The 15,165-nt window shown below is 42.5% G+C and overlaps 1 long non-coding RNA gene across 1 annotated transcript; it reads left to right on the forward strand.

Moving 5' to 3' along the window:
* Positions 1-8,941: 8,941 nt before the first annotated feature.
* On the forward strand, positions 8,942-14,859 carry LOC118606810. The gene is made up of 3 exons (XR_004952638.1): positions 8,942-9,032; positions 11,321-11,402; positions 14,302-14,859. It is a non-coding gene; the product is annotated as an uncharacterized LOC118606810 (long non-coding RNA).
* The last annotated feature ends 306 nt before the right edge of the window (positions 14,860-15,165 follow it).

Consider the following 15,165-nt stretch of genomic DNA (forward strand, 5'->3'; position numbering starts at 1 on the left):
ATTTCACAATGATGAGCTTCAGTAAGGATCTATTGTTATCCCTTGAGGCTAGCACCTGGTAGGTATTAACTCTGTTGTCTTTCATGAGTTACTGGACATTCTCTTCTCACCTGTTTTGTCTTTTTCTGGAACTTCTACTCATCAGTTGAAGGATGTCCTAGGCTAGTTCTCTAAATTTCTTACTATTTCTCTCCTATTTTATATCTCTGTTTTACCTTTAGGAATATTTTTTCAACTTATTTTTTGAAACTTTTATTGAGATTTTCATTTTTACTTTCTACTTTTAATTCTCTGAAGGTTCTTATTTTTTTAAATATATATTTATATGTATATAAATAGCTGTTCTTGTTTCATGTATGTGATAGTCATTTTTTTAAAAGTTTCATCTCCCTACATTATTTTCTTTCAAGTTGTATATTTATTTGGCCTTTTTCTCTTCTATTAGACATCTCCTTCAAATGTTACTAATCTTGGCTATTTGTTCATACGTAAAAGTAGGGTGCCTTGAAACTGATAGGAAGCTCTGTATGCAAAGCAGGGCTTGTCAAACTCTGAGCTTCACAGTGGGGTGATCTGGCTAAGCCATTTCATAGGTGAATTGCTGATGTCAGTCTCTGGGTCTATTCTCTTAGGCTGGCTAGATTCCCTAAAGATGTCTCTTCTAATTAGGAGGGCAAAGTGCAGTGAGGTCAATTTCAACATTGTGTCAGCTTTCACTTATTCACTCTGTTTTCAGGACACTTTTTCCACCTTGACAATTCTTGTTGTTCTCCAGTCCAACAGATTTTTGTCTTATCCTCTTCAGGGAATAAGTTTCCAGTCTTGTGTCACAATGGTAAAGGAGATGAGGTCTCATTGCTTCTTAAATGAGCTCAACCAATCCTCTGGATTTTAGCCCTATCATTACCCCCACATTTCCACTTCCAGAGGTAACTGGTACCACTAGTTCTTAGACCTTTTGGGGAGTCTATGGTGTAAATCAATTGCCTCTCAGCTTTTCCTACTTTCTTGGATCTTTTCGGTCATTACCACTCCTCCAAATGCTTTTCAGCTTCTAAAATGTTGTTATTGTTTTGCATCTTTTCTTTGTCTACCTTCGTTTTTTTTGTATGTTGGTTTTATGCCTTAGTTGCCACTTTAGTGGAGTTTCTGCAGGGAGTGGTGGCAAATGTGTGTATATAACCAGTATCTTTAACTGAGAGTTAACTAAGTAATCTGATATATTTTTTAAAGAGCAAAAAATTAACGTTCTACAGAGTAAGCTTCCCCTGGGTGCCTGACATGCATACAGTCTAGCATCCACTGTTACTAAATTGAAAGGAAAATAGTACCTTTGTCATTTCTTTCCAATATCTGATCTGCAGATTGAAACCAAGTTGGGTGACCACTTGCCTGCAAGGAGATAGTTTAATCTACCTCCCATTTCCATCACTTTTTTGGAAGGGGAAAAAGAAAAAGAGAAGATTTTAATGTTTTCAAAGCTAAAAGCTCCCAACAGGATCAATGCTTAGTAGGGGAGTTTACATGGGGAACTTCCAACTACTTACTTACACACACGCACAGACGTGCACACACACTCCCGTCAGTGCTTTCATGTAGGACAAATGAGACCTGAATGAATATCAGGCAAACCTGAAACAGGAAGGAATCCTCAAAATGAGAATTGCATAGTCTCAAGAGGGTGTTTGTGAGTGGTGGGAAGGGAGAACGCTTAGCTTGCTAGGCATGGGATGAAAGTCTGAATGAACTGACTGTATGTAGACAGGCCTCAGGATTGTTTATGTGTTTGCTTTTTAAAGTACCACCTGGCTGTCTAGTGTCTTAAGCTCCACAACCTGGGCATTTGTCAGCTAGCTATGTCCCAGAGATACCTCTCACTCCTAGGATTAAAGCTTGGTTGCCTTATTATTTGGATGATTCACATAAAAACTTCTTGAAATCCCTGCTTGAGTTGCGGAGTGCTGGCAAGAGCTCTCACCTAACAGGAGTCTTTCTTTCCCTCTCCCCTCCTGCTCGCTCCCCTGTTTTGAATTCAGGTTTATATCCCTCCAAAATCCTGTGGGGTGCTCGGAAGAGGCTCATGCCTGGATGTCAGTAATGATGTACTTACTTCAGCTTTTCCAACAAATGCTACAGGCTCCAACCTGCTCCGAGGTCAGGGTGAACTTCTTTCAGAGCCAACACCATTTTCTATATGCATGTCTTTATACGTAATTTTCAGAAATGCTTTGTAGGTAACCGCCTTCCTACATAGGATCAGCTGCCGGAAATGCAGGAAACCACGCAAGCCAAAAACAAAAAGACACTCAAGGTATTGTTTAGAGAACACATGTAAGATGTTAGAAACCACAACATCCTACACCTGTAGCAACATCTACTGCAGATGGGTATATACTTTGCAGTCCATTTTAGATTTTAATGTGTATTACTTCTAAGCAACAAATTCAGGCTGTCTTCCTGCCAAGTTCCCTGCTGTAGATGATTACTCCAGAAAGACCACATGTATTACAACTTTATTACCTCATGGGCAAAGAGAAAACTTCATTTGCAAGCATTTGTCCCAACTCAAGCCAGGATCATCAACTGAAGTTTTTGTCAGAGCAGTTTTGGCCCCAGAGCTTCTGCTTATTCTTTCAAACTAAACAGGAAACCAAAACAAACTCCATAGGGCTTATGCCTAACAAAAAGCAGACTCAGCCAGTCAGTCAGTCAGTCAGTCAGTCACTCACTCACTCACTCACTCACTCATTCACTTGTTATTGTCCCAAAGTAGCACTTACCATCTCAATAATAGTTCTAGGAAAAATGCATTTGCTCTTGTTTGTTTTAACTCTCCCCTAATTGTATTTCTGAGGCTGGACCCAGGGCCCAATGATGGAAAACTCACTGTACAATAGGAAAATTTCCACTGACTGGGATTTGAGCACCTTATCAAATAGAGATTTTATCTTTATTAGTTTCCTATTTCAACCCACGCTATAAACACCATAACTATTCATAGTTTCACTGTTCAGAATATATGAATGTTCTCACAATTGATGACTAGCTGCAATTTTAAGCAAGATCCAAGACCACGAACTCTTGTGTGCTATGAGAACCGGAGAGGCAGTGAGGCTGAGAGCAGTGGGAGAGTTAGGTAATGCTGACTGCCTCTTAGGAAATATTTTAAAGTTAGGAATTCTTTGGGTATTTTAAAATTTTTGTTTTATTTTGTATTGATGCTTAGGGTCTTTCTGCCTAATCCAACTTCTAAACAGGGATACTGTAAAGGCTTGGTGAAAGAGACCCTGGACGCTTCTCTACTGCTTTTGCCCCTGGCTAACTTGAGTACCTTGAGCAAGTCTGTCTGATGGTCAGTTTTCTGGGATGGCACTTTTCCTATTTCTTTCGGAGTTTCAGAGAGGACCAGATGTGTCTTCTTTGGAAATATAAAGTGATGAATAAAAGGTACAGCCCCTTTTTTATTTTAAAGTTAAGAGGAGGTTTATTCAATTACCCAGTATATTAATTTACCTATTGCTGTGTACCAAATCACCCCCCAACTAAGCAGCTTAAAACAATAAACATTTATTATCTCGAAGTTTCTGTGAGTCAAGAATTCAAGAGTGACTTAGCTGGGTAGTTCTGGCTCAGGGTTTTTAATGAGGTTGTAGTCAAATGTTGGGTTCCATAGGGATATTACCTTAGTATTCAATCAATGGTAGGTATTTTTATTAATTATTATTGGTTTCACCATACTACTCATCTTGAGAGATGAGTACAAATGCACAGTTTGCATTCTGGCACTCACATAACAAGAAGTTTGGATATAAACTAGTTTCAGGTTTGACGAATACAATGGCTCAATGACAACATCAAATACCCAGATTTTCTTCATCTTTCTTCTCTGCCATCCTTGATATTTGGATTCTCTTTTTGATAAGATAAAAGATAACTGCTGCAGCTTGGATCATCATGTCCTTACATAACTACATACAAAGTAAGTCCCTTCCTTATATGCCTTTTCGAGGTTAAAAAAAAAAATCTTCCTATACTTCTAGTAGACTTTCCTCAGATTTAAGTAATCTGAGTTGTGTTCATGCCCATTTCTAAACAATCATTGGCAAGTTTTAGGGAATTACAACTTGTCGGTTTAGATTAATCAAAGCTATTCACTGGGGCCAAGGGAAGCCTTGGCTTCCCTGAAGCATATGGCTATGTGATGCTTTAAGAAGTAATATGAAAGAAAGAAGGGAATGGCTGTTAGGTGGATCAACAGTATCTTTCACAGGGTAAATGGAGACAAAATTCTTAGAATTTTGCACATCTGAAAATGTCTATTTTATCCACACATTTGATGAGTAGTTTTGATGGATATAGAATTCTAAACTGGAAATGATTTTTCCTTAGAATCGTAAAGGTATCACCCTATTTTATTTTTCCTTATAGTTTCTTTTCTTTTCTTTTTTTTTTTTTTTTGGAAGTTCAATGCCATTCTGATTCCTGGTTTTTGGTATGGAACCAGTTTTTCTCTTTGGAATGGTTTTAGAGTTTCTAGTTATTCACGGGTTTCTGAAATTTCATGATTATGTCCTTTGGTTTAAGTATTCTATCAGTCTTTGTGGTACACACCCAAATAGACCCTTCTAGTCTGAGAAATTATTCCAGTACATTCTGGAAATTTTTCTTGTACTTTTCTTTCCTTTTTTTTTTTTTTTTTAAATTTTCCCTCTATTATCTCTGTATTTCATTACTTGAATTCAATTTGAATGTTAGATCTCCTGTGTTGATCTTCTAGTTTTCTTATCTTTTCTTTTTTTCTATTTTCCATTTCTTCTTTTCTGAAAGATTTCTTTAACTTCATCTTGACTCTTACTGAATTTATTTTTGCTACCGTATCCTTATTTATTTATATTTTAAAAATTAAATTTATTGGGGTAACATTAATAACTCTGCTACCATGTTTTTAATTTCTAAAATTTATTTCTTGTTCTCTTAATGTTTCTTTTTTATAGCATCCTTTTCTAATATTATGGAAGCAATACCTTTACTTATTGCTCCAAGGATTTTACTTGGAGGATTTATTTGTATAAGTGTGCATGTTTCTTTAAAATTTTCTCTAATTTCTCTCAATTACTTATTTTTCCATTTTGGTTTTTGGGTTTTGTTAAATGTTTTCCTGCAAATATCTGGTGATTCTTCTTCACTTTCATGTAAGAGAAAACAAGTAATTCCTCCACTTCACTATCTACTGATAAGGTAAATAAAGTATAATATTAGAGAGGAATGTCACATTATGTTCATGGTACACCAGATGAAATTGATAGCAGTCATTGTTAACATTCATTAAGTACATGTTATTTTATTCAACTCTCACAACTGTTATTATTACTATCCTCATTTCATATGTGAGGAAACAAACTCATAGGGTTATATAATCTGTCTAAAGACATACAGCCAGAGAATTGTGAACATGAACTCTTAGCCACAATACTATCTTGCCTTTTAGTAGGTGAAATTTGTACTTGGCATTGGCTTACCTTCTCTCCCTCTCTGTTTAAGTGGTGTTTTTGATCCCTAATTCCTTGGTACCCTTCTCTTTCCTTAGGTACCCTCACTTTGTATTGATCCCATCCCTATTATTTTTCAAATTCCTCTGCCTATGTCCTTTCTCCTCCTCCAATCAGAATTTCAATTTCTTCAATGGTACTATGTCAATTTGGGTTCAGAATAAAAACAAGTCTATATATATAATTTAGAATGAAACAGGAATGAATGAAGGAAGGGTTAGTACCTCCACCCACCACTGCCACTCTCATTATTAACATTTTAGAGAGGACTGTATTAATTCTAATTAGTTGTGCAATCAAAATAAGTAATATTTCTTGATTCAGCACTGCACTATGAGATAACACAATTGGTCTTAGTCATTGTCCCCAAGGGATTAAAACTTTAGCTGAGGAGATAGTTCACTTAAAAAGATAATTGTAGTACATCATAGTTTACTTGTATGCACTCTTTGAGAAACTTAACATCTCTAAGGTAATAACCGCTTGACATCATAAAGGCAACTCGACCTTCTAAGTACACTGAAGAAGGTGTGGGCTCAAACAGGGCAGCCAGGTCTGCAAGGATTAGAAGTGTCCAAAGGATGCTGGAGGGGCGTGTGTGGAATCTATACAAGGAAACTGATAAGTGCTTGTGTGCATGCATGTGTGTGTGCGTGTATGCGTGTGTGTGTGTGTGTGTGTGGGGGGGGTTATGAGAAGAGACCTACTGCTGCCCTTGCTTGGGTCACCAAAAGAAAAGGGTGTGTAGCAGGGCCCTCCACTTCTGAAAGGCAGTGCTCTTTGAAGGAAGGATGAGGAGATGCAGGAGTCAACGGTCATACCACTTTCTCCCAGTTCTTAACCTTCTTGGTTGCCAACAGCAAACAAAGCTGCAGGGAAAGAGGACTTCTTCAGAGCATTGCTCTTCTGACCTTTAGAGTGTTTTTTAAAATGAAAGTTCGTTCTCTTAATATACTTGAAAAATCTGGACGGAATAAGTTAAATCAATACCTTAAGCCTGACCAGTTTCAAGTTTGGTCATTTTTCTTGAGCAGGATTTCCCACAGTGTTTAAAGAGCAATAGGAAGTAGAGTTGTCAGCATGGGAAGCCAATCTTCTAGATTTAGGTTGAACTAGCAGATCGATTTTTATTCAAAACAAGAAATCCTTTCCCACTTATCTTTGGCTTTCAAAACCCAACACCCAGTCTCAGGTTGAAAATGCCTCCTCTTGAATTTGGCCTTCCCGACCCTTGCTTCTGAAAGGGGTAAACTATTCTCTTCTCCCTTCTGGCGCACACTTATTGGGGGGACTCCGTGGTCAGGAGGAACTGATTCTGGGAAATGCGAACTAGGACCCCAAAGCCTCGCAGCCCAGGGCGCCGCAAAGACATGTAAAGACCGCCAAGTCACAACCGAACGATCCATGCCAAGCACGCCTGGCCTGTGCTGCTGGGATGTTAAATGTGGGGGTTGTGTTGTTGCAGTAAAGCAGGGCACAGCCATTTCTCACAGAGCGGCGCGGGTTTCCCTTGGGGGCAGGCCTGTTCCCTCCCTGCAGGAGACAGCTGAAGAAGTTGAGAGTGGAGGGCGGAGCCGCCCGGGCCTCGACTTCCCCGGCCGCCAGGACGCCAGGCAGCCTCTGCCCTCGGGTGGGTACCTCCGGAGCGGCCCCGGGCTCATTTTCCACTCGGCTGCTTCCCGGCCGAGCTGTAAACCCAACCTGACGTGGGCTCATTAATTTGGCAGCGACTGGAAGGCTGGGCCATGGCGGCGCACCCAGGAGGCCTTTGTGCGCCCCGGGTCAGGGCAAAGGGCAACCGAAACACGGCTGAACCCTGCACGCGCTCCCGGGCGCGGGGCGGCGCGCCCCGAGCCGCTTCCTCCCGCAGGACCGCCCCAGGCCCCGGCCTCCTGCCCCGCGCGCCCGCCAGCGAGGCTTCCGGAGCCCAGGAGCGCGGTGACCTGGGCCCTTCGTGGCCACCGACCGGGCTCGGGAGCAGGCGCGGCCGCCCGGCCCTTTCTCCTCGACCCTTGCCCTGCATTATCCGGGCTGGGCCGACGCTCTCTGAGGCCTCCCGCCTTCGAGGTTCGGCCCTCGGGTGCAGGCCGCGCTCTACCACGGCCTCCGCCTGGCCTCTGTGCCGGTCCAGAGCCGAGACGCTAAACCCACTGGGCTGCGGCGCGCGGCTTTCCCCGCCCGAACTCGCTCCTGGCCTGGCCTCTGCCCGCCAGCCCTGTGGCCTGGCCTGGGGCCCCTCGAGGGTTTTCTTGAGGATTTGAGCCGGGCACCCGCGTCCCAGGCGCCCGGAGCGCCTGTGTGGCCGCGCCCCGTGCTATTTGTGCACGTGGGGCAGCCCTGACCTCCTCGACCAGGATGGATGGGCAGCCTGTTTGCCTCCTCGTCCTGCTTGGCCTGGCCGAGGCGGGCGAGCCAGAAGGGGCGCGCATCTGGGGCAGGGAGAAGAGGCCGTTTCTGCCCTGTCTACGGGATGGGGGGATGGGAGGCGCGGAACCCCCAACGTACTGCCTGGACCCTCCAGGCGGGTGAGCTCCTGCTGGGTTTTCTTTCTCTTTTCTAGCTTTCTCTACTGGTGGCTTCAAACTTGGAAACCCTGGCACCCAGATCCCCTACTCCACGGTTCTGTCCATTACAAAGGCCTGAATCCCGGCAGCGGCAGCGGGAGGGAGTGGGGGCCTGTTCTGCTTTTTACAAGTGGCTCCAGCACCGATTAATTTTAGCAAGCTTCGCAAAAGCAAAGCGGCCTCCTTCTGTGCCTTTAGGTGACTTTTGTGACATTTAGCAGCAAAGAAAACTATTTCCTCTGCCATTCAGAGCTAACCACGTGTAATTGGCCTAGAAGTCTGTTGTATTTTGGGGAACTGTTTGTGATATCCCATCTGTTTTCATCTCGCGGTTCAAACGAGTCTGTGTTTACCCTTCTGTCGGGGAAATTGGTTTACATACGCAGCAATTTCTGTGCGACACCGAAATATTCCCTTGAACTAATGCTACGGGTCCGACAGGCTTTGTACTGCTAATAACCCTCCATTACGTCTGTCAGGAGACGTTTACACAGCCTCATGGCCGGTCCCATAAAGGAAATTAAGATCCTAGATTTATCTTAACTATTTGAAAACTAATTGGTCTCTGGCGATGGCTTGAGACTCAGACATGCCGGTCGGGAAGGGTGGCCGAGCGGCCAGGGAGCAATCGGTGTAAAGCCTAGAGGCCAGCAGCTCCCTCCTCTCGCCCTTCAGACGCATTTGTGTGTGTGTCTCTCTCTCTCTCTCTTTTTTTTTTTCTGCTCAGCGATGGAGAGCTGTGGGCCCAGACCCCTAAGTGACAGATCGCGCAACGAGAGTGAAGTGGCGCGAGCCAGGGACTGATGGGTGTCTGGCGGGACGTTGTTATCGGAATGAAGATGAGTAGAGACGTAGGTCCTTCCAGGAGGGACAGGTCTCCTTCCCAGGGCTGGAGTCACAGAAAGGGACCCGGTCAGTGGTACGTGAAGCGCCAGGTTGACCTGGTGCTGGTGGGTGGCAGTCTCGTTTGGGCCCTTGATGAGGGTCTGCTAAATCTCATCCCGGACGAAGAGCCGAGAGACGCCAGGCGTTGCTGGGGAGGAGTGGGGGAAACTCCTCACGCCCCCGTGCATGCGCTGGAGCCGCGCTCCGGCTGTCCTAGGGCTGAGTAATCCGAGAAATTGCTCTGAAATCGGGTCGGCTGCCCTGGCTGAGAGGCCCGTAATCAGCCCCTGGCATGTGTGCAAATGCTGATTTTGCGGGTGTTACTTAATCCGAACCGGCAGTGAAAAGCCTTGGGTTGGTGGCAGGCTCACCTCCCATCATTAGGCTTCTTCCCAATAGATTCTGGGGAGCAAGCCAGGCCCTGCTCTTAGGGCAGGGTGAGATGACAGGTGAGGGTGTGTGTCTGATGCTGGGGATTCTTTGGCCCAAGGATTGGGGACTGAAAAAAGAATGCGAAAATGAAGCTGTTGACAGGCACATCTGTCGTTTTAATTTGGGCTATTGTCCCAGGGTCCTGGTAGGAATTAGGCATTTCCTCTGCATCCTATGCTAACTGACTTTTTCAAGGGGAGGAAAAGTTGTTAGAGCAAAACAAAATGATTTACACACAGGACCAAATGTGACCAAGGCTGTCTTGGTGAAGGTACAAAGTGAACAATTGAGCAAGCAATCGTTAGTCGTTCATTTAAACCTTAATACTAGGAACAGTCAGTATTGTCTGTGGGAAGCCATAAGATCAGTAAAGGACTGCTCTACAAAGAGTCTCAGTGGTTAGAGAAGTAACCTAAGCTAACTCCATTAGGGCAGAGGCCTGCTCCTGGGTAAATGTAGGAAAAGAAAGGTTTCAGGCAAGAACCTGTGTCCTCACAAGATGAAGTGTACATCTTTTCCAAAGGTAGAAGGAAATAAGCTCCCTTCTTGCTGGCCAGCCCTGAATTCCCTTAATCACCCTCAATTTTCTATTTCACTTCACTTCTGTAGGTATTAGCAATGAGTAATTTTAAAAATCAAAATATTAGGAGCGGGGGAGGAATGAAAATTCCAACCTACCCCATCCTTAAAGCTCTAAAAGCAAATAATCCATTAACTCATGTTACCCCTTCCCCCAAAGGAATGAGAATTTAGACTTACCTAACTATATGGAGATAGGTCTGTATTATAAGGGGCAAGCTCTTTCTTTAGATCCCTGAGCATTTTGTTTGATGGCATTTTCAGTATTTTCTGCTAAAAACAAATCTACAGAGGATGTGAAGAAACCTCAACTCTAGAAGCTGAGTTTAGTCATTTAGTGAAGATGAACGGGAAGGTTCATTTTGAAAAGCAATGATTTTAAAGTTAAGATTTTATTTTTTATTCATGGTCAGCATATCCAAAAAGTGTGAGGAAAGACAACAGAACTATCTTAAAGTACAGTGCTCACATATCTGGGGCAATCATAAAAACACGATTTTAACAGGGTTCTTAGTAAAGAACTTTTGACTTTGCCTGACAACTTGTCATTCCTAATATTCATTTACTTTTGAACTTCTTACCCACCTAGTATAACAGACCAAAATATACACCAAAGAGACTCCTCACACAATTTGTTTTTGAAAGACTGCTGAATGGTTGGCACTGTACTAGCAATAATGAAGGGCACAAAAGGAACAGATGTGTTTCCTACCTTTCTGTAGCCTTTAATTTGTGTGGGGAGAAAAGACGTAGAAAACTTATGATATTCATGTCCATTAAAGAGAAGGAAGGGTCTACTTGGTACTGCTGAGGGAACAGAGTGAAGAAGCCACTGACTTCTTGGCCGCACGATTAGATCATGAGGAATAGTACAGGTCACAGAGTCTTTTCTAGGTCACTCAAGTGGTCCTTAAGTCAGGTGGTGGATGAGGAGACTGGGCAGCCAGATGGGGCCTGGCTCGGCTTTCTTTTTTTTTCTGCTCCTTCTGCTCCTTCAGTGGGTACCAAGAAAAACATCTGACTAGCAAGCAAATCAGGAATTCCTGGTGTGTGTGTGTGTGTGTGTGTGTGTGTGTGTGTGTGTGTGTGTGTGTGTGTAGAGGTGTGGTGGGGAGGGAAAGGCCAAATACATTGTCTGATCATTCTCTACCTGTGGTGAGGTTAAGGAGCTCCATTCTCTGGCTGTTGACCCAGAGCTACTTGCCTTGCTATTTGCATCAACATGACGTGCCCATATTTTATCTCAGGGAAATAAACTAACTGGATTATGAGCTAGAAAATCATGTGGCTTTTTTTTTTTTTTCCTGCCAGGATCTCAACAGCTGTTCTAGGACAAACATTGCCCAACAAGACTGCTACCATCACAGCATAAATCTAAAGGACTTAATTGCCTGTGAGTAATTTACAGAAAGTACTTGAAATTTTCTATTCAGTGAGAAAGAATAACCAAGGTTGAGCAGCCACTGCATTTCTAATCATTTTTGAGATCATTTTTACCTGGTTGGTGTTTGAAAGCAAAATAATTCTTTCTGCTTGAGAAAATTGTTTGATTCTGTTACTCCACATGCCTTTGGCAGAGTTAAAAACAAATCCGGATACATTTGCTGTTTTGATTCAACCGTCCTCTCCCCCTCCCTCCCCAAACACACACTTAGGTTTGATTTTTCAGACCACACACACAGAGAACTGAATGTTCCATAAGTGATCACAGCCTTATCAATTCTATAGTTGGCAGAAGACTGGCTCTTTGACGACCACCTGCCTCTTCATGGTCTTGCTTTCTTAATAACATGGGATGTGGTGGGGTGACTCTCATGGCTCATCTGCTTTGTCATTTAACATAGCTAGTTTAAATCCAGTTGGTCTGAAATCTTTTTTCTTCAGATCTTGCTCAAAGTCTATAACTGTAATCATCCATAATGAGCCTCTGCTATTGAATCTGCCCAGCCCCTGTGCCAGTAGACAGAACCCAAGCCAGGGTCTGCCCTCTTTTGGGGCAGCGTGAAAGAGCCTGGAGGAGCCCTGCAGGTGAGATTTGGCTTGGCATCTCCACATTCACCTCCCTGTCTTCCCCTCCCTATCTGAAGACTAAAAGCCCTGCTTGCCCGTAAAATATTTGAAACAAAATACACATTTTAAAAACTTTTTTCAACTTGTAAGCAGTTGAATTTTTACCCATTAATGAAAATATTAAGCACTGAATTTCTGCGCGCGCGCGCACACATACACACACACACACACACACACACCCCCATACATGTATCCATTTGTTCACTGAAATTTTGCCCAGCACACAGAGCAATTGGCAGTTTCTTCTCTTATGTGAGTTTTCAAGAATGACCAGGGAGAGTAGGGTTAAGTATATATGCAGTCAGTGAAACCCTCGACTGGCAGAGCAGTGGATAGGATTGGTGCAGGGAGAAGATGAGGAGGAGGGTAGTGGCAGATGACCCAGAAATCCTAGTTTCTAATGTTTCTTAGCAGATTATGGCCATGATTTTATGCTGGCACGCTTTCGGATGTGGTAAAGATCATGGATGTTAGAGGAGAAAGAATAAAAGGATCATTTTTTTTTAAAGAAAAGTAACTAAAAAGGAAAATATTATCATGAGTGCTAATTCTAGCAAAACAATGATTAGACATAAATAAAATATAATACTATAGTTTTTCCTAATACATACATGCTTAGTTTTTTCCACCTGTGTTTCTTCCATCTAAATACTTAGATAAAATATGACTCAAAGTCAGCATTTACCATTTATCATATTATTCATATACACTTATTTTTCTTAAAATGTACAGAATTTTGGACTTCTTTTTAGGCATGAAACTTATTTTAGATTCTGAAAAACACTTGCAGTTGTTTCTTTAGCTGAGTTAGCTTTGCCCATTTTCTAACTGTGCTTTTATATATTAATTTATTTTTGTGATTTATAAAAATGTCCTCATCATTTTAATAGTCACCCCTGGGTGCATGGGCAATGGTTTAGAAAACTTCCAAAATATGGTAATACCACTCTAGCAAAACACCATTACAGCGACAAAAACACAAACCCACTGAACACGAGCCCAGAACAACATTCCTCCAACTATCTGGGGAAAATAAACCAAAAAGAGCTATCTTTCATCGTGCCTGGAAGGTCAGCTAACTGGGGCTCTCAGGAGAACAAGAGGAATGGTATTTTATGGAGGAGGGCCTCTATGGAAGACCCTCTGCTTCCAGCTCCCTAGAAATGTACTCCAGGGCAGGGTGTGGAGACTGATCTCATTCAAGAAGAGAGGTCAAAGGAATGAAGGAGCATAGAGCCTGTCCCATATTGTGTGGATGCTTGGGGCTTCATGGATGAATAGATACATATGGTCCATTTTTGCTAATAACCACTTTTGTTCTACAAGCCAAGGGCAGAGTTGTGGTTTTTTATTTGTTTGTTTGTTTTTACGTTGTTGTTATTTGTAAAAGGCTGGAGGAAAGGTTGTGTTTTGTGTTGTAGCATCATGATGTAGACATAGATTTTGAGTCCCAGCCACATAGCTTTTCCTGCATCTTAAGTATTTTTTTTCCACTAAAATCAGAGACGACAATGGCTGATTCACTGAGGGGCTATGAGAATTATATGAAATAACACATGTTATAGATTTCATATATTAGAAGTACTCTATAAATGACTATAATGCTATTTGGAGTTTTTCTTGAGTCCAAAACACCAGAAAGCATTGTCTGGATTCCCTCCTGTATTTATTTGGGTATACACAGCCTTTGCCAACTGTGACTCGGATCTGGGTGAATGTCTGATGTATCCAAAGAAAGGAAAGGTAGCCCCTTATTGCATCCTATCTGACAACATGGACACACAAATAAAAAGTCACTTGGAAGTGTAAGCTGGAGTTAGAGAAAATGTAATGGAGCAGAAGGAAAGAGTAGAAGGGACATGAATATGTTTAGTTGAGTTTTGCAAACTATGGCAAGAGGTTGTATGGAGTGATGGTTCTAAGAGCCCCTGCTTAGAACAGTGCTCAATATGCTGAGTCTTGGTACTTTCAAAAAGCAACAGAGACTCAATTTAGAGCATATGACTCTGAGCCTGCTTTCATCACTTACTGATTGGATGACCTTGGGAAGTTCCTGCATCTCTGTACCTCAGTTTTTTCATCTCTAAACTAGGAATGGTAATACCTACTTCCTAGGGTTGTTATGATTAAATGAGTTAATAAATGCCACGTGTTCAGGATAGTGTCTGGCAGGTAGCATATATTTGCTGATATTATTGTTGTTTTTATTATTGTCATTGCAGGCAAGCTGGCCTCTCCCCCTTTTGAGACCTCAAGCTCAATAAATGTAGATTTGCCCACAGCCATCCTAAAGGAGAAGACTCTGAATCACCCTGAGATCTTTTTGTGATTCTCACCAGTACAACTGGTCATGTCTACATCATCCTAAGCTCACTCTTTAACAGTCCTCTGAGAAGAGACACCTTTACCCCTCCCATCAGGCTATCCCGTTCCATATTCTCAGTCTGTCTTTGGATAGAGTCTCCATCTTTTACCTGTGGTTTTTCAACATCTTCAGCATTTCTACTTGTGTTCTTTCCCTTCCTTCTCGTTCCTGAGTGTAACCAAGGGTTCTCCTGAGTACTGTAGACTCTTGGGGGATTTTGTACTGACTGGACCAGATGCTGTTGGTCTGGATGAGTGGATAAGTAGATAGACTCAAAAGACAGTGCTCAATTTCTGATTTTTATAAAAGCAGCAGGAAATGAAAAATGGAGCATCAAAAATTAAATGCCCTGCTGGTTTTCATTAATTCTGTAATTCTTCGTGCTACTATAGATCCAGAATGATAGACACCAGTGTTATTTTAAGAGATGGAGAATAAATGCTGATGCTTGCCCATAACTTTGCAGGACTCTGCAGTTTTCTCTAACAACTCTTTTCATTTTAGGGGTGGACTTGAATTCAATAGTGGGAGAAGCGTCTCTAAGCATGCCTTCTTTGTTAGCGTCTGCAGTTCACACAAGGGGTCATGGAATTTCTTCATGACGAGCATAGCAGAATGCTGTGTTAAACTGAGTTCTGCATCTCCAGATTGTAAGTAGTTTAATTCCTACTCTCCATGTAGCTTTGCTATTGACATTTATTAGCTGGGAGTGTTGCGCCAA

The sequence above is a fragment of the Rousettus aegyptiacus genome, unplaced genomic scaffold (assembly GCF_014176215.1).
Source record: "Rousettus aegyptiacus isolate mRouAeg1 unplaced genomic scaffold, mRouAeg1.p scaffold_m13_p_8, whole genome shotgun sequence".
Classification (NCBI taxonomy): Eukaryota; Metazoa; Chordata; class Mammalia; order Chiroptera; family Pteropodidae; genus Rousettus; species Rousettus aegyptiacus.